Source organism: Mesoplodon bidens (genome assembly GCF_964165515.1).
Source record: "Mesoplodon bidens genome assembly, chromosome: 4".
In the NCBI taxonomy this organism is placed as follows: Eukaryota; Metazoa; Chordata; class Mammalia; order Artiodactyla; family Ziphiidae; genus Mesoplodon; species Mesoplodon bidens.
In genome coordinates, this window is record NC_138160.1 from 30,372,278 (window position 1) to 30,372,754 (window position 477).

The window sequence follows — 477 nt, forward strand, 5'->3', positions numbered from 1 at the left end:
AAGGAGAATTAGAATAATAGAGACCATTATCAGGGCTCACTATGTACACAAGGCTGTGCTACGTGCTCTACACATCTTTTTCGCACTGCATCCTCACAATAATCCTGGGAGGTGGGTGCGATTAGTATCATTCTCTATGTTACAGATGATGAAACTGTGGCTTAAATTAGCTTATCCATGTTCCCCACTCAGCAAGGAATAGAATCAAAATTTGCTGCCCAGGAGTCTAACTGCATCTCCTCCAAGTCATGTGCCTTCCTCTTAACTAGGGACTGTCCCACTCTCGAGTGCCAATCCTCACTTAGAACAGGGTGACTGTATAATGTATTGTCTAAACTGGGTCACTTTTGCAAGTGAAAGAGGAAGTTATAAATAATCACCCCAGGACAACAAGCGTAAACTGGGATTGTCCCAGGCAAATAGGGACCTAGGGTCACCCGAACTGAAAAGGCTACAAGGAAGACAGGGGGCAGGGGG